The sequence below is a fragment of the Pseudorca crassidens genome, chromosome 6 (assembly GCF_039906515.1).
Source record: "Pseudorca crassidens isolate mPseCra1 chromosome 6, mPseCra1.hap1, whole genome shotgun sequence".
Taxonomy (NCBI): domain Eukaryota; kingdom Metazoa; phylum Chordata; class Mammalia; order Artiodactyla; family Delphinidae; genus Pseudorca; species Pseudorca crassidens.
The window spans coordinates 73,254,266-73,279,423 of record NC_090301.1 but is presented as its reverse complement, the minus strand read 5'-3'; the positions used below and the strand labels follow the sequence as shown (position 1 = coordinate 73,279,423).

Below are 25,158 nucleotides of genomic sequence, written 5' to 3'. Positions count from 1 at the left end.
CCTTCGTCCTTCACATGGAGGGAACCCAGCTGTGGTAGCAACCCAGCTATGACCATGCAGATAAGTACAGTGACAATTCCTAGAGCCACAGGACAGAAGGAACCTGACTCTCAACGACCAGCGGATACGGGCAGTTCTGCTGACTTGCTTTGCTCACACTGGAACTGTAAAGTGAAGAAAAAAGTCAACTCCTCTGTTCTTTGAACCATAGCATATTTCAGTCCCTTGGTTGCAGCAACTCAGCCTTACCCTAATTAATAGAGCACCCAGAGAAAAATTAAGTTGGATTCATACCTAACATTCCAGATGGATCAAAGATTTAAGCCTAAAAAAAGAACCACAAGACACTACAAGGAAAGATAAGTTTTTAACTCTAAGAATGGAAAAGGTCTTTTAACTGTATTACAAAGTCCTGAAGCCACAAAAAGGCTAAATATATATTTATCTCTATAAATATTATGGGGAGGCGGTGGGAGCCGGTGGGCAGGGGGTGGGGGGGTTGCCGCATGGCTTGTGGGATCTCAGTTCCCCGACCAGGGATCGAACCCGGGCCCCGGCAGTGACAGCGCCGAATCCTAACCACTGGACCATCAGGGAATTCCCTCTATAACTAATATTTTTAAACGTCTTTTATCTACTGTCTCTTTCACTAGGACGTAAGCTCCATGGAGCAAGAACTGGGATCTATTTTCTTCACTATTGTATAACCTACTGCCTAGAATAAGTGCTTAATGCATAAGAGGCATTCAATAAATATTTGTTGAATGAATTGGTAAATTTAAGTATACAAAATTTTAAATAATCCACACTGCAAAATAATTATTTTTACACAAATTACCAAGTAAAATATCACATATCACAAGGAGAGAAGGGGGGGTGGTGCTAATCTGTTAATGCATAGGAGCTCCTGTGAACTGATAATAAAAAGATCAATAACCCAATAGGAAAACAGACAAAGGACACTAACATGGAACAGAACAGGAAATACAAATGGCCTTTAAACTTATGAAAAGATGCTCAATGTCAATCAAAATAAGAAAAAATGCAAATTAAAGCTCCATTAAACTGTCATTTTTCACCTATAGATCTGGCAGAGAAGAAATGATCAGTTTGACAATTATACTGTGATTGGCAAGGGTATGAGGAAGCAGAGTTTTCATCCATTGCTGGTGGAATCTAAAACTTTGCAAGCTCTATGAACAGAGCAATTTGGCAGTATTTCTACCAAAATTAAAATGTGCCTATCTTTGACCCAGCAATTCCACTATTAGAAATGGATCCTATAGATACGTTCACAAACATGTTTAAAATGATATATGTACAAGGTTATTCCCTAAAGCCTTGTTTATGATAATAAAACTGGAAATGATCTATATGGTCATCAATATAGTACTGGTTAAATAAATTCCAGCCCATCTCTAAGTGGAATGCTTTTTCACTTGGGTTAAAAAAAAAAAGAAAGAAATTGCAATAATCTTTAGATTATTGCTGGTATATGCCTGAAATCTCTGAAAGAATATATAAGAAATTGGTAACAATGGTTGTCTCCAGGAAGGGTAACTGGGAGAGAGGGAGGAGGGAGACTTATTTCTCACTCTTTTTGTACCTTTTAAACCTTATAAACATCGATTATATTATTACCTTCCTAGAAATAAATATTTTATAAAATAATAACAATACAAATATTCATATCGGCCCCAGATATCTAAAAACTTGTCTGGCGATTCTCGCTGTCAACCACGCTAGGAAGCTATTGAGCTGAACAATTTTAACCCTGTTTCATAATGAAGAATCACAGGGTTAGCAATTAACTAACACCATCATCTCCTCCTCCTCCCTCAAATAAATATATGTGCAAAATAAAGTCAGTCTCTTAATTCCACCCCTGTTATTCATTACTTTCTCTTAGAACTCATTGAACCTCATGCCACCTTAAATGGGCATGAAAATATCTCATAGTGCTCCAAGGATGGTAGCCAGAACTAACAACTATGCTAATACATGAACACAGCCTAGTGCCAAGGATGTTCCTTCCAGGCAACCAGAAGATAAAAACCTGACATAAGTGACACCTCGGCAACAGCCCAAAGCTGTGCATCATCTGCCTTGGAAAATAAAAACTCACATCCTCAGTGACTAAGAGTTCAAAGTCAACAGTCACGGCTTTTGTCTTTTCCCTAATGTGAAAGGTCTCCACCCCCCCCCCATATACCCCTTTAAATTGTAGGCTAACCCCATCACTTGAGGACTGATTGTTATTATGTTACAGCCATATAAGGAACACTAAGAAGTCATTACTTATATTGAGATTCTGCTTAAAAGGGAAAATACCCAAAGCATATCAAGTGAAAGGAAAAAGCAAGTTGTAAAACCAAATGTATAGCCACGTTCCATCCATTTTTAAACATAATTAATACACATAATTTGTGTGTCTATGAAAAGTTTGTATGTGAAAAATTCTGTGTTCCAAATTATTACCTGTGGGTAAAAGAGAAAAGGAAGGGAGAAAATTTTATCTTTAGACTGTTTTGTACTACTTGAAATTAAATAATCAAAAATAAACTTTTACATAAAAGAATAAAATTTTTGAAAATAATAAATTAGACTTTCCTTAAAAAAGAGAGCACTTGGGCTTCCCTGGTGGTGCAGTGGTTGAGAGTCCGCCTGCCGATGCAGGGGACGTGGGTTCGTGCCCCGGTCCGGGAGGATCCCACATGCTGCGGAGCGGCTGGGCCCGTGAGCCATGACCACTGAGCCTGCGCATCCGGAGCCTGTGCTCCGCAAAGGGAGAGGCCACAACAGTGAGAGGCCCGCGTACCGCAAAAAAAAAGAGAGAGCACTTGACAGCTACTAGAGACCTTCCCCCAAAGTTCTGAACCTAAAGAGGCTACAGAGACCTCATGCTTCTGTCTCTATGTACAAGTTTCAAACCATATCCAGGCAATCCCGACTTTTAACTCAGAGACACTCCCACATACAGTTAGCACTTCAGGCCTCCCCTCATAGAAACATCTGACAGACTATTCTAAAGTTGGTATTTGTGTTACCTCCGTAGCTTAACACAACCTTAATAGCACTTCATCCTGAGAGCGAGACTTCTTTACAGAGATTTCAAAGTACTCCAAGGAAGCATACTATGAAAATGTAGTTCTGGGAAAGGTAAAAGTATGGAGACAATAAAAAGATCAGTGGTGGCCAAGGAGTGGGTAGGGGGCAGGGACTAATACAGCACAGGATCTTTAGGGCGGTAAAACTCTTCTGTAGGGTACTATAATGGGGTATCCATATTACTATACATGTGTCCAGACCCACAGAATGCACAAGAGCAGATCCTCATGTAAATCGTGGGCTCTGGGTGATAATGACGTGTTAGTGCGGATCAACTACTACAATAAATGGACCACTCTGCTGGGGAGACAGAGTCTGGGGAAGGCCGGGTGTGTGGGGGACAGGGCCGCCTATGAGAACTCTCTGTATTTTCTGCTCAGGTTTGCTGTGAACCTAAAACTGCTCTAAAACGTAGCCTATTTAGAAGGAAAGAAAAATTTAAAAAAGTGGTCCTATAAGGTGAAAAGAATGGCAGAAGCACTTTATACGTAGGGAAATGTTGGTGGTATTTGAACAACTTGGCCAGAGTTCAAAGATAACTGAGCAACTCCACCAAAAAAAGCCTACATTCAAGGTAATGCAAAAATAAAGAACCACTGGGTTTGGTCCTATCTCTCTTATGTTGGATTCATACAAAACAACGATATGATCATCGTGGCTAAGAATTGACCGTGTCAATTTGATCTCTGCCAAGGAACATTAAAAGAGGTGATTTGCTGAAATGTCTCTGCTGCTGGCCCTGGCAAGGCCACTGAGAGCTCCTAGGTAAAAAGCTAGCTTGGCTACCTTAGAGCCGGCTCCGGGGCATCTCCTCCCGCAGTCCTTCCAGCAGTGGCTCTTCCTCAGAGCTCCGCTCACTTGCTCCTGGAGCCTTGGAGGTGGGAGAGGCGCTCCCAGAGTCTCCTGGAATAATGAGAATTCTCCAGTAGCTCTGGCGCTGGCAATGTGACGCTCACAAGCGGCTCGGGGCTGTGGAGGGGAAGAAGAAAGAAAACCAGCTAAGCAGAAGAAAAGTCTGTAGTTGTGAATGTGCAGGCTAAAGGAAGTGCACACTTGACAAGCCTTTCAATTGAGACCACAAAACCAAGGCCGATTTACAATTGCAGCAAGGATGGAAAGGGTTGGAAAACAGACACGCGGTAAGTTGAGGTCATAGGTCCGTACCGATCTTAAATATTTTTCTAAATGACACAAAACCCAGTGGAACCTGCAGTTGGTAAACTTCAAAATCAAGCTCCTTTAAAGTCCATATACCACGTACTCTAGCCATTACAAAAACAAACAAAAAAACAAAGGCTTTGCATATATCAACTATGATATGTACCTGGGAAAAACAAAGTTCAAACCGTCCACAAGTATAGAATGAAAGTCTCTCTCCAGACCCCTGGCTGCTCCTAGAGACACCCCATGTACCACAGTAACCAGTTTCTCGTGTATCCACCCCAAAATAACCTGGTTTGGGTCCATTTTCAACCACCACTCTCAGCTGTAGACAGATCTAGTTCAAAGACCCATAAAACAATGGTGGGGTTAGGATCACACAGAGGAAAGGAAGGGGGCTCTAGATAACTATCAAAAAAAACAAAAAGCCACCCAAGCTCCTTTTTCCTTTAGGAAGACTTTAAAAACATCAACATTTGTCAAAGGAAGAGGAAATTTTTATTAGAACCAAACTTTCCCATTCAAATAGCTGAGCAACACAAAACACTGAAAAACGTACTCCTTTTGGAAAAGAGCACCTTTTTATTTTTTAACCTCAAGGGACACTTTGCCAAGAAAACTTTCATGTAAATAAATCAAAGCAGAAAAGAAATCCAAAATACAGCACTCCTCAATAATTATTTGGAAGTAAAATCACACAATTAAAAAAAAATTCACATCAACCTTGAAATTCAAGGGAAATGCTTTACAAATAATATCAAAACTTGCCTCGCTTCAGTTTAAATTGAGCCTCAGAATCAATTTGAAAAGAGAATCGCGAATGTAAAAATCAGACACACAAAAAATAAGACACTAAAATAAGACAGATAAAAATATCCCCCCGTAGAAAGGTCAACCAGAAGCTTGACATTTCCAGCAATCATTTAGTGAAGTTAAAGAGTAAAAAGCCATTTCTAGAGTGGACATCCTTCAAAACAAACTCTTCAGCTAAGCGGCACCCACAACCCTTGAGTTTCAGAGCAAACTGTGGAAATCCTGGTGTTTTCCTAGATGCCGGGACAGGGGAGTTTGGCAGATTCACGCGGAAGGTGCCTCCCCACCTGCCGAAGGCCAACTGTAATTTAGAAGGGGCGAGTGCAAAGGGGCCTTGGCGGTCGCTCTGCCTAGGGCCGGCCACGTCTTCAAGTTACAGGTACTATTTGGAGAGGAGCTTTAGATAAGCAAGAAAAGAAGGAAATACTGGTGCGTATTTTTCTGATTCTTTTTAAAAATCAGAGATTTTTTTTTTTAATTACAGAAGTACTTCTAATTTCCCTTCCAACTTCCCAGCTCTCTCACCTTCCTGCAGAGAATTCCTTCAAGAATGTGCTCAGGTTCTCCTGCCTCGCTCAGCCTTCCCTAATGATTCTCACGTTTTCCAGATCTTTCCATTCTAATTCCTCTTGTATTAATATTCTATAGGACTCAATTCTGTATGAGCTGGTACTTAATCCTCTTCCTTGAACTGGGTTTGTCTCAAAACAAACAAAAAATAGGCGAGGATCACATTTTCTTCTTCTTCGACTCGCATACAGTTGGTGCTCAAGAGTTACTGGATAAAAATCAAGTCTTCAAATTAAGCATAGTTGAATATTTGTCTTAAAATTATCAGCCTGTCAAATAACCCATGGATTGAAGTCAAAACTGTGGTGTAGGGCTTCCCTGGTGGCGCAGTGGTTGAGAGTTCACCTGCCGATGCAGGGGACACAGGCTCGTGCCCCAGTCCGGGAAGATCCCACATGCCGCGGAGTGGCTAGGCCCATGAGCCATGGCCACTGAGCCTGCGCGTCTGGAGCCTGTGCTCCGCAACAGGAGGGGCCACAACAGCGAGAGGCCCACGTACAGCAAAGAAAAAAAAAAAAAAATCAGTAAGATAAAATAAATATCTATACAGATATCCTTCGACTTACGATGTGGTTACATTCCAATAAACCCATTGTAAGTTGAAAATGCATTCACTATTTCTTACCTACCAATCCTCATAGTTGAGCCCAGCCTAATTTAAACTTGCTCAACACTTACATCAGCCTACGGTTGGGCAAATTCACCTAACACAAAGCCTATTTTATAATAAAGTGTTGAATACCTCATGTACTTTACTGAATACCGTACAGAAAGTGAAGAACAGAATGCCTCTAAGTGTATCAATTGTTTACCCTCGTGCTCACGTGACTGAGTAGGAGCCGCCGCTGCCCTGCCTCATAAGAGAGGGTCGTACTGCATGTCTCATGTCGTTGGCCCGGGAAAAGATCAAAATTCACAATTCAAAGTACACTTTCTACTGAATGCGTATCACTTTTGCACCATCTTAACACTGAAAAATTAAGTCAAACCATCGTAAGTCAGAGACCATGCGCATACAGCAAACTGCAGCAACTTGTCACAAAACTTTCATTGAGCTTTTTCCAAAACCTTGGCCAATTTATTTGTTTAGCTATGGAAGTTTAATTATTGGCAACTAACCATGCCATGTGAAAATCTGACCCATAAAGGTTAGAGGCACATTCCTGTGAAGTGGTGGAGGGTGGGAGTGAGGAAGGGGGAAAGGAGAAATACAAAAAAACATTCTAACTCCAGTGGCAGGCTTAACATAGTAGTACATTTTTCTTTCATCCAATTTAAGATAACATGCATAGTTTCTTAAAAGTCATGGTGATATGATGGGACTGATAACAGGCAAGCATAAAAGGTACTTAAAATCTAACATGTTCTTGGCAGTCAATACAGCAGCTAAGCGACAGGGAAATAGGGGCAAGTTTTCTCAACTTTTTAATTATAACTATATCCTTGGCTTCTAGAAACTGTGGCTTTCAAATACTACAAATCCTTGCTCTTTCAAGACATCATCCCTTGTATGGTGATGGATGTTAATGAGACTTAATGTGGTGATCATTTTGCAATATACACAAGTATCGAATCACTGCAATGTATACCTGAAACTAACATAATGTTATATGTCAATTATGCCTCAATTTAAAAAAAAAAAAAAAAGACAAAAGACATCATCTCATACCTTCCCCATCTATCCACCCAGCCTCATAAACCATGGTGTGTGCATCTTTGATATAGAATTACTGTTAACTGAAATTACTTTAAGCAGCGTATGGTAGCAAGAACATGGACTTAGGAAAGAGCCAAACCCAGTTTTCTAACCTAATAAATGTGATCTTATACATATCATTTAACCCGTTTGTTTCAGTTTCCTCTGCCACAAAACAAGGTTAATATCTCCCAGCTTTAAGAGTCAGTAATAATGCCAATTATCATTTAGTTCTAGAACTGTGCTAACCACACAATTGCATTATCTGATTTAATCCTAACACCACAAAAATGGAGAGGAAGGTATTAGTATTCCTACTTGAAAGATAAGAAGCCAGTGATAGAGAGGTTAAGTAAAACTGTCCCAAGATCACGCTTTTGAACTATGTGGTAAAACAAATCAACTCAAGTTATGCTGAGTCCAAAATCTGTGTTCTTAATTGCCTGTAAGTTAAACTGTATCTTGACTATTTGTAAGAACTGAAATGAATTCTTGTAGTAAGTATTCTTAGGCCCCTTTACTGTTTTCTACCTCTTAAAATAATAAAAGTGCTAAAGCAGCATGGTAGAAAAGCATGAAGTATACCAATCCCAAACAATAACACAAATCATCCACATGATACTACAAATGTCCTCTTGTTCTGGCTCTAAAATAACAACGCTACAACCAAGCATATAAACGTCAAGGATCCTTGAAGAATAATCTACTCCAGATACCTGAATACGTGGGCAAGATAATACTGGGTATTATCTATCAGTAATTCTGAAGAAAGGCAACAGAGATATCAACCAGTTCCCAAGATTCCCAATCTCCCAGTGGGGAAAACAATAGGTCACACACCCTAGACAAGCTTGGGGGACACCACAGAGCTCAAAGAACAAGGAGAGCCACATAAGTTGAGGAAAGATAAATGCTGATTGAATCAGGAAGCAGAGAGGAGCACGAGGATACGGCAAATCTCGTTCTCCAGAAATTTTCCAATTCCCTGTAGACATTATGCTTTGGGATTTGGGAATGAGAAATGGGAATGTCCAGGAAGTTCCCCAGAATTCCCCAAGTTATAAGTTATTCAACAAACACTTCCAAACACCCTTTACTCATTATTATGGATATCTAAAAGAAAGGTTAAATAAATAAGAAATAAACTTAATAGTATTTCCAAAGAATCGTAGTCTGTAACAAATGTTCAAATGCTAGAGAATGTCAGTGAGCATTATTGGAGCATTAATAGCATTCCAATAGCAAGCCAAATCCAGCCCTCAGTTTGTTTTGGTAAATAAAAGTTTTACTGGAACACAGCCCCACTTGTTCATTTCACGTATAGTCTGTGGCTGCTTTCACACGAAACAGCAGAGTTGCTAGTTGTGACAGAGTCCATATGGCTTGCAAAGCCTAAAATATTTATGATCTGGCCCTTTAGAGAAAAGGTTTGTTGATCCCTGAAATAACCTTCCTCGCAGATCCAAATGCAGGTTAACAGCACTACACAGAATCACATGTTGAAACTGCCATCTTAAAGGCTTATTTTGCTTTGGAAACGTATTTCTTGGAATACCACTCACAGGATTTGTAAACAACACGCTGTGCATATAAATTTATATTTATTTTATTTGCAAGGATGACTCACCAGTAGCAGCAGACAGGGCCATGAATACCACTTATAACATAGCAACAGCTACAAGCAATCATGACCAATTCTCTCCTCTGCGCTCCTATCCTGACCTGGCTCTGGGAAATGTCAATCTTATCCTTCAGTTCCGTAGGCTAGCTTTCAACTTGACATCAGTGGATTCCTTTCATGTACTTATGTCTCTGTGTTGATTGTTTTAATTCTCACAGGAGAATGTCAACACTTTTTCCCATTTACCTTTTTTCTTAACGGATTTTTCTGGGGATTTGGAAGAATATAAATTTCCCAAGAAATCCTGGGAAGGAATTCTTCCATGAAAGCACTGTTCTCTTCAGGTGTATATTTAGATGCTGAGTAGGAATCCAACTCACCAGAAAAAGAGTTGGGGAGAGGAGGCAAGCATGAGCATGAACCAAGTCTCCAGGATGTTTCAAGGGAAAGATTAAGGTCTGTCTCAAAGCCTAGGAAGAAGACCAACCAAAGTGGAGACAGGAAGAAAGCAAGATTTCCTAACGCTTTGGCCCCTGGGATGGATTTAAGGTCCAAATTTCAGAGCACCTTTCTCCTCCAGAATTTAAATTACAATTTGGCTAAGATGAGAGGCATCTACTGTGGACCATGACAGGAGTGAGTACAATTAAGTACCAGACTGTATTTCTGAAGATAACATGCTTATAAATTATAACTTCAAACATCCTCATCCAAAGTGGTTTGGAACCCTATCAAAATCCCATTTCTCTGTCCAGCCTTTTAAAGGCTCATTTATTTGTGCCAGAAATATAAAGCATGAGGATCATAATAAAACTCAAGGAAACAAAGGCAGTGGGATAGAGTAGCAGCAAGAGGGTTCCAGACTTGAACCACAGAGTCCTGGGCTGAATCCCAGCCCTGTCAGTCACTACACAGGTAGTCTTGGGCCAACTGAGCTGCCGTCTCTCCCAGGCAAAATGGGCATCAGGACGCCCTTGCAGAGTGGCCATATGTGAAGTACGCGGCATGCGGTGGGTGGTAATAGATGATAGCTATTAATAAAAATTTAATATTTAAGGAGCAGGTGTAAAGAAGAGGAAACAGTGAGGAAGAATGAGAATCACAAGGGTTGAATTAATAGGTTGAATCGTAGGAAACTGCCAAAATTTGACCACTTTGACTCATAAAACTAGTAATTTAAAAATAAATATTATAAAAGAAGCCTGAAAGGAGAGAACATGGAAGACTAATACCCCATACTCATTCCTCCACTGGTGGCACCTTAGAAGAAATCCAGACACCAGATGGGAAGGCTACAGACTAAAATAGAAAACACCTTCGTCAACTCCTCACCAGATAGGAGGTGTGACTTCAGGGAAGAGAAGATTCAACAGAGACAGACAGAAAGACAGAAACACACACACACACCCTCGCTCACACGTAGCCCATGTAATTCACTTGTTCTCTCTCTTCCTTCTCCATTCCTGCTCTCTCCTTTTCTTTCCTTATTTCTTTCCCCACACAAGGCCCAAAGGTGACTTTTGTTAACCATTTTGGGAAGGAAACACAGCATTTCTGGTCAGCTGATGTTACCAGCTGCATGGCAAGCCTTTCTGCAGGCCTTGTAGAGCAGCTGGTAGCTCGATAAAGAAATCCAATGGGGCTTCCCTGGTGGCGCAGTGGTTGAGAGTCCGCCTGCCGATGCAGGCGACACGGGTTCGTGCCCTGGTCCGGGAAGATCCCACATGCCGCGGAGCGGCTGGGCCCGTGAGCCATGGCCGCTGAGCCTGCGCGTCCGGAGCCTGTGCTCCGCAACGGGAGAGGCCACAATGGTGAGAGGTCCACTTACCACACACACACACAAAAAAAAAACATATAAAGAATTATAGAAGTTACTATTTCATAAAAGCAGTCTTCATTTTAGAATGGCTGTAAGTTTTCCTAGTACATGTATTCACCAAACAACTACTACACATTAAGGTTAAGTTTTTCAGAACCATATCTACAGAAATTTCCAGAAACATTGAAGGGGGTTATTACAAAAGAGGGGCACCAAAATAAAGAACAGAGAACTAATGCTTTTAAAAACAATTCTTCCAATGCCCTCTTGCAAATATTTATGTCAATTACCAACCTAAATAAAATTTTCACCAGATCATTCTCCCTACTTAAGATTCAATGAGAATTTTTAAAAAAAGGCAATCAACATTCTTTTTCTAATTGTTTGGTTTAATTTTCATTTACCCATAGGCACTTCCAAGGCTAGGCAGGAAACCGCTTGCCCCCTGTTCTGTCTTGCGGACAGAACAAGGTAACAAACAGAAAAAGATCCAGTAAAGTTTAAAAAAATTAAGAGTGAACAATATCTTGTATGGCTGTGTTTTCTTGTCGTGTGCTACGTGTATGTACTAATACCCATAATTATGTCAGACAAGCTATGCATTTTACCAGCAGTTGCCAGACCTGCAGTGAGTTATCTGAAAAACTAACATGCAAGCTTCTTGAAGAGGAAAATAGCTTCTTATTTACTGTTTAGCTTTATAATAATTGGGTACCATCCCTTCAATACTAGACAATCAACAAATACTTGCTGACTGAAGAACAATGATGAGATTAATTTAAAATAAGATTAAAGTCAGGAATCCAGGGGACTCTGGGTCTATCACTCCCCGAGCAGCCTTGAACATTACGTTTCTTCAAAGCCTGCTCTATCATCTCGATAGGACTATTGCAGAGGGTCATCGGGCACAGTGGAGAAAACATTACATTAATGAGCTAGACACACCCCTGCACCATAGCTGTGTGACACTGGTAAGTCACCTGTGTTCTCCGGCATCCATTTTTCCTACCTAGAAATTGAGAGTGGTGGCCCAAGTTGCTGAGTTTCCTCCTACCTAAAAGATTCTCTGTTTAGATATTTCTTTTACAATTGCTAGCAGGATTCCGTAAGAATTATGCTAACAGGAAAGGCTACCTCTTTAATTAAAGATGGTTTTCCAATCTACTCCTGTATTGAAATGCGAACCAACCCGCTCATTAAAAAATAATAACATTTTTCATTTAATTTAGCAATTTAGTTCTTAACTCACCGAGGTTTGCTTTTAATTTAATTTGCCTACCAATAATTTGTTTGCCAACTGAAGAATAACTGAGTAAGAAAATGCACAAAAGGGTGCAGAATAACAGTGGCGGGGTGCGGGGAGGGAGGCGGTGTCTATCACGGCCAGTCTCTCAAGGGGTATGGGAATATGTCCAGTTCCCAAGACAAGGAATCTGGATTAACGAAACTCAAGTCAGCGTGTCTACATCACCCACCACCCAAAGCTCCTAACCTTCGTTTATGTCCTATCTCATGCAGTGGAACCACCCAGCCCTTCCTGTCTCACACCAGCAGCACTCCAACTCTTTCTCAGTGATTTCTTCTAAGAACCTGCCAACAGTGCCAACAATGGCTCTTCTGAGCATGTGCAAATTCCTGATTTCTAGGACCTGGCCTGAGACTTCTCCCACCTCATCCAGTTACCACTCCCCAGGCACTCTGACCCTAACTGCACCTTACAGCTCCCTGAGGACGCCTCTTTCTTGTTCGCCTTCTGCCTTTGTACTTGTCCGCCTGAAATGTTTTTTCCATCTGTCAATTCGTACACTTCAGGATCAGCTCAAGAATCACCTCCCTATGGAAATCTTCCCTGAAGCCCCCACGACCAACCACACCCTGTCTAAGATACATGCACCCTCATCTGTTGTTATCACGGCACCTAAAAAGTGCACTTCAATTTTTTTTTTTTATTTCACTGCCTAATGAGCCTGTGAATTCCTCAAAGATAAGTAGTATTTTTTCATTTCTGAATCATCAGGGATAGTCTTATAAACAAAAGGTCCTTAATAAATGCTTATGAATGAATGGGTGAACCCTGATAATGGATTCAAAGCAGATGAGGAACACTCTAAGGGAAATATGAACAGTAAAAATTGAGAAATAATTATGCTAATGGAAAAAAGGAGGTAGGCCTACCAGAATACACGTTTAGGGTTGTCATGGCTTTTCATTCAAAGCAAAAAAACTCCCCCAGATCCTAGGTTAAAGAGACTAAGAGAGAACTAAAGTGTTTATTTCATACAAAAAGACAGTACGTAAACTAAACGTATACACTAAACCATAGCTTCCTACTGACTTACATATGAAAACAAGGAAGTATTCCCTACTCCAACAGTTTAGACCATAATCTTTTTCTAAATTACATATATACAGAAAAATAGCTTGAGAGCTACACTCAAATACCATGCTAACACTGTAACGTTACTGGAAATTCAGATGTCAATAAAATGTAAGAAGGGAAATGATTCATCTTACAAGAATAATGTTAATTTTTTTTCCGAGAAAATTATTCCCAAGGTGGTCATGTGGAGCCAGGCCTCCACACAATTCCCAAAGCTAGGCTCTCACTCACTGGCCTCCCTCCAGATGTCTTCAGTCAAGGCGCTGGGGGCCAGAGTGGGAAAAAGATGAGTCCTTCTTACCATGACAATGCTACCTTCTTAATGGTTCTCCCCAGCCAACCCATTTCCCCAACCTCAACCTTTTTACACCACACGGTGGGAAGAAAAGAATAAATACATAAATTGCTATATAATGCAACAGAACTTAGTAAGCATAAAGAAGGTAAGAGAAAGGAGCCCATGGCCAAAGCTGAATGCTAAGGAAAAGAGAAGGAAGATGTCGAGAACAAGCTTGCCTGTTATTAGCACTGGCTGCCTGGGATCACTTGAAGTTTACACATAAAATTGCTTAAGGCATGAGTCATTTCAAATCATGATGTATTGATTCATTTAATGTGTTCAAGCAAACCTGCGATGAAGGTGACCTAGAAGTCCTGAGACGCAGATGATTAGCCAATCAAAATAAGGGGGGTGGCAGACATATTTTGAAAATCAAAACCATAAATAAATGTTCAGAAAATTTTTACATAAAAAAGAATGAAATAATGCCATTTGCAGCAACATGGATGCAACTAGAGATTATCATACTGAGTGAAGTCAGAAAGACAAATACCATATGATATCACTTACATGTGGAACCTAAAATATGGCACAAATGGACCTATCTACAAAACAGAAACAGACTCACAGACATAGAGAACAGACTTGTGGTTGTCAAGAGGGAAGGGGGAGGGGGAGGGATGGATTGGGAATTTGGGGTTGGTAGATGCAAACTATTAAATTTAGAATGGATAAACAACAAGGTATACCACACGGGAACTACATTCAATATCCTGTGATAAACCATAATGGAAAAGAATATAAAAAAGAATGTCTATATGTGTGTAACTGAGTCACTTTGCTATACAGCAGAGATTGGCACTACACTGTAAATCAACTATAGGTCAATAAAAAAATGTGAATTAAAAAAAAATTTTTTTTAATCTTGTTGCTTTCTCATTACAAACGGGCAGAAGAATTTGAGATCTCTTAGTTTATCAAAATTGAACATAGGTTTAAAAAACAAAAGATTGAGAATTTACTGTTCTAGAGGATTCTGTCAACAAAAACTGGTGTCAACCAGGGGGTTGGTCCAGGAACTTGGCTTCTACTCTCACTTAGTTCACAGGACGATTGGGAGCCCAAACTTCAACTTCTACTTCAATGATCTTAGCTTCAAAATCAGTCTTACATGCTGGTGGTTTCTTTTGGGGGATGATGAATATGTTCTAATATTAGATAGTGTTGACAGTTGCACAACTCTGAACACTAAAAGCCACTGAATTGTACATCACAAAAGAGTGAATGTTTTGGTATATGAACTAAGTCAATAAAACTGTTATTTTAAAAAATCACTCTTAAAGCTCTTACGCCTTTTTCTATATAACTTAGACCTTGCGTGTATGCTGTGCAGTGCCTGCTAACTGCATGGGCATACGCTGTCTCCCGATTCATTTTGTGGAAAGAGCCGAAACATTGGAATCACACAGCTTGGGAACTGAACCTAGCTCTGTCACTTCCCAGGCTCTGGGATCTTGAGCACATTACTGTCTGAGCCCCAGTCCCCAGCTATAAAACAAGCAGACACTACCTACCTATCAGATGAGAGGACTGTGAATCTGCAAATCACCACCAAGCTCAGACTGATGGTAACTGGCAGAAAATAAAATGGGATGGGCTCTAAGAAAAGATGTATGGCGGGGATGAGACAAAAGGGTAGATGCAAAAGCCGGAAGGATGTGGCAAATGCAGAGTCAGGACCAAAGCCAGCCTTGCCTAGAATTAGGGCAAACCCTTCTGGAATCTTCCTTTTGGTTCCAATGATGCTATGGGGTGGTGGTGATGTGAAGTGGGAGGGTGAGGATAGGGCTGTTTGCAGAGCAAGCGCTATTATCAAGACTACCTTATCTATGGATACTTAAATCTCAGGATTCTTACTCAAGTAATTTTATATGAGTAACCACAAAGCAGAGACATTTTCTATACTTTTCATCTCCTCACGTGTCATTAAGCATTCAGTCCACTAATGGAATTATAGCCTCTTGATTTGGGTTGCTATTAATCAGAACACATAGCTTTCCACCAGGATTCATTTTTTATAGATTAATTCTATACAATAAAACATGCCTGAAGTTGAGTGTATTAGCAGTCTTTTCATTGCAAGCCTCAAGATTCCACACCTGTGATTAACTTACATCAGCACAAGCTGAAACTTCAGCTTTTCCATCATTTGTGGTATTGCAACTCTTAAGAAGCAACTTACCTGACAATTAATACAAACAATCTATATTTACCATCAATAACACAAATTCCCAACTGGGCCAGAATTTCTAATGTGAAAGTCTTTAGAGTGGTTTTAATAACATCATTCTCATTTAAAATGTGCACTATTTGCCAAGCAGCAATTAAAAGAAAAAATTATATGTATACATATATATATAGTGTGTATATATGTCCATGTGTATGTACACATGCACATATATATATTTTAAAAACATATAAACTTTATGCCACACGTTTCTACCATCGAAAAGCAATTCCAGAAGAGGTAAAAAGATGAGCAAGTTGTCCTGTCCTCCCCGCAAGTAGCGCCTACACCACAGCCAACTAAATTCTCTCACTCCAAGTTGCTCGAGAGACCAACAGGTTAACAAACTAGTCTTCCTCAGCAGCACTTTAAGGCGCCAGGAGATTAGTATGAAAAAAAAACAACCAAACATTAGCAATTGTCTCTGTTTGCCATCCACACTGTCAACAATTCTGAGAAACATTCCACTGAGCTTTTTCAGGTCACTAAACCCTTGTCCGTTTCATAAATATTTGTCTCCTGATTTTGCTTTTTTACTTTTTAAATCCCAGAGGGAAATGATAATGTTCTATAAGTGTTAGAATGGCTTCGTTTCTAAAATTGGAAGGAAGGAAAGGCTAGCTTCTGTTAGTTCTAATTTTGAAAGTGTTAAGTATTAGGGGAGGGACCTCTCAGATAATAACTTTTTTTTTTTTTTTTACATTTTAGTTGTCTCAGGTGCATTTTTGTTGCTTCTGCTAGCATTGCTGTGCAGTCAGGTTTATCTTAAGACAACACATTCTAGCATACATTCAACTGAGTCTCTTAGATTTATAGCCAAATTTAGACTGGCTTAACACAACCGGAAGGTGTCCTTCCACAGTTTTTCACGTTGGACATATGAAGAGTAGGTCAGATACATGTCTAGAAGCTATTTTATTTCAAACATAATTTTGTATGGTGAACTTTCCTACACACACACACACACACACACACACACACACACACACACACACACACCATGCTTTAACTGCTACTTCAGAGTTGCAGTCAACTCCTCATGCCATTAGCAAAGACAAGATCCAATATGTAAGATAATTTAGGGGAAAAAAAGGCAAATAAATATAAATATTCCATAGAAATAGGGGCCTGTCAGGTTGGGAAAAGCTTCCATAGCTTCTATATGTGAATATATTCTCTCTCTAAAGAGAGGTAAGTGGTTCCCAACTCTGAAGTTTATTGTACATCAAATATCAAGAATGTTAAGGAGGGATTCCCTGGTGGCGCAGTGGTTGGGAGTCCTCCTGCCGATGCAGGGGACACGGGTTTGTGCCCCGGTCCGTGAAGATCCCACATGCCGCGGAGCGGCTGGGCCCGTGAGCCATGGCCGCTGAGCCTGTGCGTCTGGAGCCTGTGCGCCGCAACGGGAGAGGCCACAACAGTGAGAGGCCCGCATACGGTGTAAAAAAAGAAAATAAAAAAGACTGTTAAGGAAACTTAGTATCTCATACACATTTACTGTCATTTCTCAAATAACTATGAATTCATGGATATGTATATATATCCACATTTAATACATACCATATGAATATATAATCAATCCATATATAATAAAAATGCAACAACCTTTAGTGAAGGCTCTAATTTTTTTTTTAAGGAAATTACCAGCACTCCATGCCCTACCCCATTCTCAGGTGTCCTCCATCATAATGTTTTTTTCTCTCCTACACTGTGGGTAAAACCTGGAACGGAGGCCGCAGTGCCTGAGCTAGATTTCAGGCCCTGCCATTTGCTACGTTTAGCACCTTAGGCACATAACTCATTTCCTTCATCTGTAAAATTAAGATAAAAAGAATTGGACCTGCTTCACAGAGTGATAATCGTTAAGGGCTAAATGAATGAATATATGCAAAGCACTCAGGGCAGAACCTCAACCAGGAGCACCGTGAAAGGGTAAGCCATCACTATTATTGATGCTGTTCTTATTATTAGAACCAGAATCTTGACTTTTGTGATATTCACGTCCTTGTTTTTCTCAATAGTTCTTACCTTTTAAGGACTAAAAAATAGTGTTACTCTGACTTGGCTGGTAAAGACGTTGACTTGTCTTTGAATTCCCGTCTTCTCTCACCATGCAAGACATTAATAGAATGCACGGGAGAGGGTGGTACTGAAATGGCTCTAACGGACATCAGAACTTCCTGACCTCAAGAACAATCCTGCAATACTCACAATGAACTGCAGTGTAGCTCTGCTGCAAGGCAGGACTGAAAACGAATGGTAAGTCCAAGGATCCCTCAAACTCTAAAAACAGAGTTTATTGGTAGACTAAAGGGAAACCTTCACACTGATAATGAGTATGCAGATTCCATCCCCCAAGGGTTATCTAGTGAGGAGATCACTAAAAGCAAGTCACCACCAACCAACTAGCCAACTGACATCTTTAATTTAGTACACGTACTACTCAATAGGGGTGCATAGGTGAACATCTATCAAGAACACTATGGAGCCATTTATACTATGAAATCTAAAAATGAAAAGAAAAGTGTCACATCTGGAACTCACCCAAGTCCATCAAACATATAAAATTAACACAGTGATGCCCCGACATTTAGAAAAACACAAGCTGGCACAGTAGTGGAAGCATGACATGTTAAATAAAGGCCATTCAATATCTAGCATTAATCACTGAGGAATCATATTTCCTCAAAATGGTCTCTCTAGTTTGCCAGCTAAATAAAAACTATACTAGGAAAGACCACACACTTTTTTTTAAAAAAATGCCTAACATGAAGGCTTACCTAAAAGAACATAGTCTGCCCGTGGATCTTACTTTAGTCACAGGAGAAGAAACCATACTTGAGATACTATGGCCACCGCCACTTGGTGTGGCCTGGAAGTGGCCTGGACGGAGAGGTCTACAGCCAGGAACCTTGAGACCTCTCACAATCCACATGGAGTTTCCAAAAGGGGAACACAGGTGGCACCTAAAGCCATGACTTACTGCTCTTCCCTTTACATTTTACCCAACGTCTTCACTCTGCGATCAAAGCCCTCCATTTCAGGAGGGTAACCTGGGCAAGCTTCACTCCCAGCCAAGCCACCACCAGGTATTTTTGTCAAGGTTCAGTCCCCCCAAGGTGCTTGGACACACGTGCCCTGCCCTGGCTTTGCCCACCAGGAAGCAACAGCCACCCTCTGCCAGCAGGACTTTGCCTTCTTCAGCTCTGAGTCCCCAGGCCCTGGCATGGTGCCTGGCACAGGGCATGCACTCAAGGAAGTGTGCTAAAAAATAACTGACTGTCTCTCCTCCTCCACGGAGCTTTCCTGGATTTAAAAGCACTGTATACCCCTACCCTCCCCCATTCTGACAGGTCTAGATAAAGAACACCCCAGCTCCTCTTCTGGATGCCCACTGCAATACACAATAAATACCAAATCACTGGTTCTTTATAATTTGTTTCATTCCAGCTGCACCAAAGAACAGGTGCAGCCTTAAGGAAGTTAATTCCTCAAGCTTTATGTTTCTTTCACCTGTAAAATGAGGCTACAGGGCTTCCCTGGTGGCGCAGTGGTTGAGAGTCCGCCTGCCGATGCAGGGGACACGGGTTCGTGCCCCGGTCCGGGAAGATCCCACATGCTGCGGAGCGGCTGGGCCCGTGAGCCATGGCCGCTGAGCCTGCGCGTCCGGAGCCTGTGTTCCGCAACGGAGAGGCCACAACCGTGAGAGGCCCGCGTACCGCAAAAAAAAAAAAAAAAAAAGGAGGCTACAGATACCAACTTCCTAACATATGTAAAGTCTGTGGCATAAGACTTGGCACAAAAGTAAACACCCAAATATCTGTTCCCTAACCATCATACACCATACATTAAAGAGTCAGAGTAACTTAGATTTCAAACTCACAGGAAACAGGACAGGACTAGGGCATCGGAACCTTTCTTTTGAATTTTCAGAGCTGCTCTCTACACCACTCACATAGCACTTCTTTCCTTCGCTTCTCTGGAGACCCCAGGGCTTACATGGCTGCGGGATAGTAAGTGCCCAAAGTCAGGTCTCCCGCTCGCAGCCTTGCCTGGCCCAGGGTCCAAGCAGAGGGCGTGACTCAGAGAATGGGCTCAGAAAGTACACAGAGAATGAATGTAAGTAAACCAAGCCTTTGCCACTCTCCAAAATGAGATTTTTTTTTTTACTTTAATTTTTTGCTAAGTTTGAGCATGGAAATTCAAAGATACTTGTGGGGAAACTAGAGCATTACATCTGTGACCAAGGACTTCTCCTGGTTCTTAAGTAGAACTCTCAAACTTTAAGGATCATAACACTTAGATGCATTTTATATAAATTAACAAGTTTCTATTGTCACAAACCCAAACTAGCCCAGACAAACAGGCCTGGAAACTACCAGCCAACTTCATTCTGTGAGTAACCATTAAGTTTTAATCAGGTTGCAGTTCAATTTCTGCAACAGCGAGCATTAAGAAGGGCTCCTCAAAGAAAGCGGGCAAAAGTGGGAAGAAAAGGAGGAGGGGTGGGGGGATGGGGGAGGAGGAGGAGGGGGAGGAAGAGGAGGGGGAGGAGGAGGGGAGGGGGAGGGGGAGGGGAGGGGAGGGGAGGGGAGGGGAGGGGGGGAGGAGGGGAGAAGGGGGAGGAGGGGGAGGAGGGGGAGGAGGGGAGGAGGGGGAGGGGAGGGGAGGGGAGGGGAGGGGAGGGGGAGGAGGGGGGAGGAGGGGGGAGGGGGAGGAGGGGAGGAGGGGAGGAGGGGGAGGAGGGGAGGAGGGGAGGAGGGGGAGGAGGGGAGGAGGGGGAGGAGGGGAGGAGGGGGAGGAGGGGAGGGGGGGAGGAGGGGGAGGAGAGGGAGGAGGGGAGGAGGGGGAGGAGGGGAGGGGAGGAGGAGGGGAGAGGGAGGAGAGGAGGAGGGGGAGGAGGGGGGAGGAGGAGGGGGAGGAGGGGGAGGAGGAGGGGGAGGGGGAGGAGGAGGGGGAGGGGGAGGAGGGGGAGGGGAGGAGGGGGAGGGGGAGGAGGAGGGGGGAGGAGGAGGAGGGGGAGGAACAGAACAAAAGAACTGCCCCCAAGCCAGCCCTGTTACACAGACTCCTGACTGAACACTTCTGCCCCTCTTTGCAGCTGTTGTCTCCCGCAGTTGGCATGAAGTGCTGCCAGTCTGGGACCAGCTTCCAGTGAGGACAGCATTGTTTTATTGGCTACTTAGGCAGTGCACACACCATTAATGGAGTTTTTATCTCTCCATTTTCCTGTCAGTACAGTACCAGCCAGTCTGACTCTGTTATTATCATTAAGAAAGCTTTTTTTTTTTCCTTCTCCACACACACTCTTTAATCCAAACAACATCTGGGAACTCTAGCCTCTATCACATAAAAGGGAAACAGATTTAGAGGGAAAGGGCGGGGGGCAGTACAGTTCCAGCCACACTGAACAACAACCAAATTCCAACAGCCAAGCTTATCTGGAGACACCTATTATCACTGAAACACTGTTCACTTCAAAAGGGAAGGTACTTTCCACCACATTGCTTTAAACCTCCTCTTGACCTGCACTATATGGAAAATATCCCATGTTGACATGTAGCTTTTTAAATTAAAAAAATTTTTTTTTGCCTGCACCTCGCGAGGCTTGCAGGATCTTAATTCCCCGACCAGGGACTGAACCCGGACCAAGGCAGTGAAAGTGTCGAGTCCTAACCACTGGACCGCCAGGGAATTCCCAACATGTAGCTTTGAAAAAAAAAAGGAAAAAGAACATTTTATTGCTGCTTTCCTCAAGTTCACTTGTGAAATAAAGAATCACATTTAGAACATAATTTTTTAAAGAATGAATCTTTTTCCAAAAAGGAAGAAAAAATAAAGACCCTTTTTGAGACATTACTGGTGAGTACATCTCTAGTATACAAACTAATAGGAAAAAACTGGAGCCACTAAAGCCAGAAAACATGTCCTCCTGTAACAGACAGCTGTCTCCTCTGTCCTTTAAGTGCGTTTTTTGCTTAGATCATGCTCCGTGCGTCGTGGAATCAATACAGGAAAATGCACAGAGCCAGCCACACTGCAGATTCACACAATAGAGCAGGTTCAAGCCCCCGCAGCTCCTCTGTCCCTTTCCTGTCCCTGGCACATGCATCTGGGGAAAATGCACACCCGCTTTCTACCTCACGCATGAACATGCCTCGTGGGGTCTCCAGTGGTGGTCCTTCCAGCATTGCTTCTACATAACCACAACCTAAAAGTTACAGACCTAAATATGCAGATGTCTAGCAACCCGTCATGCACCTCACCCCTACTCCTTTCTGAGTTTCCTAGAATGCACCAAGAACAACTCTACTTAGGTTAGAAGGGATTTACTTCCCCAGACTTGCTTATCGCCAAGGAGAAGACACAATCAGAAAAGAACATTTAAGGAAAACCAAAATTTGAGTGTCAGCAAAGGTTAATAGTTCATTTTTAATTTATCTTTTCATTCCATTCAGCAAAAAGAGGAGGAAATCACTAAACTGTCTGAGCCGCAGGCTCCCGCTCACTGGAAGCTTTGCCTTAGAGCCCCTGGCAGTCTGCTGTTAATGACAGTCTCAGTAACCTGATCCTCTCACAGTGGGAGACTTGAGTAAGCACTGGCCTCTCTGGGGTCTCGCCTTTCCATTGTCCCACCCTGCAGGGCCAGCTGTTTCTGACAGCCAAATTGCTGCGCGCTAAGCAGTGAATGCTGTCAGAGAAGGAATTTTCATTTCTATAATGCATAGGCCTCTGTGGACAAATTATCCAGCTTATGGTGCTGGCTGCAGGATGCCGCTCCGGGCTTGAAGCACTGCCAAAACGCAGCCTCTCCTCACTTCTCCCCAGCTCTGAGCTGACAAGGCCGTCACCCAAAATGAATGGGAATGGCCAGAGAGAAACAGGACACGTGCTTTCAGGGACAAACAAAACGTATGTCAAGACTGGCTGTCCAGCTACAATCTTTGATGTAATGGCATACAGGGAAAGCTAATTGTGCTAATGTCACACCATAGAGCTACCAAGTGTGGCATCCATTAAGACCTACTGTAATTCGATACCCTGCAGTGAGCATCCCTGGGGCATCAGCAAAATTACTGGCCCTGTGCTTCCAGGGGATGTCAGAGACTTACCTAGAAAACACACCCAGAACTTAGAAGGTGGTAACCATCAAGTAACAATCCAGGAGATGGAAAAACAATACTCTTCCGTGAGGCCCCCAATATGTGATTTATAGAAGCATTTTGTAGGAACCGTTTGCCTCCCCAGTTTCTGTCCACACCACCTCCCGCCTTCTGGCAACAACCCCTGACTTTGGGCTGGGGATATAGCTCCTCCTATTTTGAGAGGATGGTAGAGTAGGGCGACTAGACCGACCAGCACACTGCATTCTACTGAGGGGTGGGATGTGGCTTATGCTGGTCCAATCAGAGTGACTCTTGGGATTTTACGGGAACCGCTGGAAAAGAAAGTTTGATTTTCCCATTACACTTGAACCTCGGAGAATATGCCATAGTCATTTTGCTACCAAGAAGGGAGAGCCTGCCTGAGAATGGAACTGACGAAGAAGAATTAGGGGGCAAATAACAGCGTCCCAGGGACACTGCTGGAGTCCTGGGTCAACCCAGATCTAAAACCTGCCCTACCCTAGACTCCCCAGGATGGCGACCATTAGATTTTCATCTTACTAAGGCTAAACCTCGGTTGTTTTCTGCCCCTTGCAAATGCAAACTAATAGATGAACCACAATGCCATCCTAAGAACACCCACGAGTGAACACAAAAGCTTATGCTATACCTTACCACATAAACAAGAAAAAAATTTGCATTTTTGGTCATTTCCTATGAGAACTTACTCTTTCACGTCTCCCTTCTAGTCCTTATACCCTAATGTGAGCTAACACATGCAAAGCATCACCTGATTCTGGCCTCCTCTGCAAGGCAAGTCTAAATATCTGACCTGAATTCAAGGAGAGATGAGGAAGATAAAATCACGATCCGCAATTTCTTTTGGTGTCATAAATCTTTACACAACCTGGCCCGTGTGGCATAGAGAAAGTGGACTCTAGTTAGTGAATGGTCGCATCAGTGCCACGTCAATGAAGCCAACTCAGGGAAAGGCCAGGAACCCCTCGCAGCCCTGACCAGAAGGGGGAGGGGGACACCAGCTCTGCCGCTAAGGGTTCAGGTCGGTCAAAGCACCAGCACCTGCAGGCTGTAAGCCGCCCAGGTCATCCTGCGCGCCACATCCTGCAGCCGTCCGTTTTATCATTAACCACTGTCTGGCCAACAAGGGCAGGGTTCAGCTCAAGAACACCGGGAACTTTAAGGCAGGAGGCGTATCCAGAACCATGGTGGGTCCACAGCCACTCACTGTGACTATAAATATCCTCCTGGCTGTCCGCCCGACAGCAACCACAATGCCTGCTCCCTGTTGGTAAAAGAACTGCAGGCCTTTCCCCCCAAGAAATTCAGCACAACCAACCAGGTATGGCAAAAACGATGAAACGTGCATACGAGCTTACTCAGTGCCCTGGGCAAGCCTTGTTTCCCATCCTGCTCTTGTCCATACTTGGCTTCTGATCCCCAGAGATCAAAAAAGGAGACTTTAAAGCTGAAAATCATGTAAGATCTCAGCCTGGTGCTTAGAAAAAACTGTAGAACACACAGGCTCAAAATTGTGATGGGAGGGAGGGCGGGCATAAGAAGGCCAACTCACTCTCAATCCCTTTTCATCGTAAGCTCATTAAGGAATTCCAGACCCTTACATTCATTCTTTTATCTGAGGATCTAAGGGGGCGGGATAGGGGTGAGGGATGAACCTGCTCTGACTCCCCACCTGGGGCAGGCAGGGGACCGGGGCGGTGGCGGGGGGGGGGGGCAGAAAGAAGCACAGAAGGCCACTAAGACAGGGAAATCATGTAAATAAATGACCACAATTACCCAGCTGCTTCTCAGGGACCAAAATTCTCAGGACTGACTTACGCTCAATGGTTAAAGATCTGTCCAATCTCCTGAACCCAGACATCACCCCAGTGCTTTAGGGGCGGTCATTCTAGGGAAATATCTCTTGTTACCTCCACTGCTGTGAAACAGAAACCATAACTATGATGCAAATCCTGAAGAAGATCCTGATAAGGTCTTCTGAACCATTTCCTCCCCAGCTCTGGCACACAGTTGGTGTCCCAACATGTAACTGCCCCCAGCATGGAGGGATTTCTCTTCCAAACAACTTCTTGACCCCTAGGGAAGGCCAATTTAGAAATAAACTGCACAGAGTAAAAAGGGCATTCTGAACCCTACCAAGTTCACTGCCTTTCCTCCCCGTAGCCATTCGTCTACTTAACCAGCAGGTACTGAGCACCTACAAGGAGCCAGGCACGGTTTTAGGCACTGGAGGTATGACAGCAAATGTAACCAAGTTCCTACCCTCGTGCAGTTTACA

The 25,158-nt window shown here is 42.7% G+C and overlaps 1 protein-coding gene and 1 non-coding gene across 3 annotated transcripts in view; both read right to left on the bottom strand.

Annotated features, from left to right (window-relative positions):
• ACVR1 (activin A receptor type 1) overlaps window positions 1–25,158 on the bottom strand; it is a 126,833-nt gene that overhangs the window by 71,149 nt on the left and 30,526 nt on the right. For both annotated transcript variants that reach the window (XM_067741872.1, XM_067741870.1), the window contains exon 2: window positions 3,895–4,077. The gene's annotated coding sequence lies outside the window, so the exon portion shown is untranslated. The remainder of the gene's footprint in view (window positions 1–3,894; window positions 4,078–25,158) is intronic.
• Window positions 526–597, bottom strand: TRNAD-GUC (transfer RNA aspartic acid (anticodon GUC)). Its single transcript has one exon. It is a non-coding gene; the product is annotated as a tRNA-Asp (tRNA).